This window comes from Haliaeetus leucocephalus, unplaced genomic scaffold (genome assembly GCF_000737465.1).
Source record: "Haliaeetus leucocephalus isolate CR32 unplaced genomic scaffold, Haliaeetus_leucocephalus-4.0 Scaffold291, whole genome shotgun sequence".
In the NCBI taxonomy this organism is placed as follows: domain Eukaryota; kingdom Metazoa; phylum Chordata; class Aves; order Accipitriformes; family Accipitridae; genus Haliaeetus; species Haliaeetus leucocephalus.
Window position 1 is genome coordinate 125,526 of NW_010972727.1, and position 254 is coordinate 125,779.

Genomic DNA, 254 nt, shown 5'->3' on the forward strand with positions numbered 1-254 from the left:
ATCCTGCTCACACTATTTGGGAATGCTAACAAACTTCTCTTCTCTTTCAGACATTATAAATCATAGTTTAAAAGATGAATCAACATACAGTGATGAGGAGTCACTGTCAGGCTTTGAAGATGAGCTACTCATCAAATGCCTAGTAGACAGGTAAATGCCTCTGTCTGTTCAAATTCTTCAGACTTCTGGGTCTTTGTAAACCAGAGAGATCCAGAGACTGTTAGGGCATGTGTATTCCTTACAAGACTCAAGAA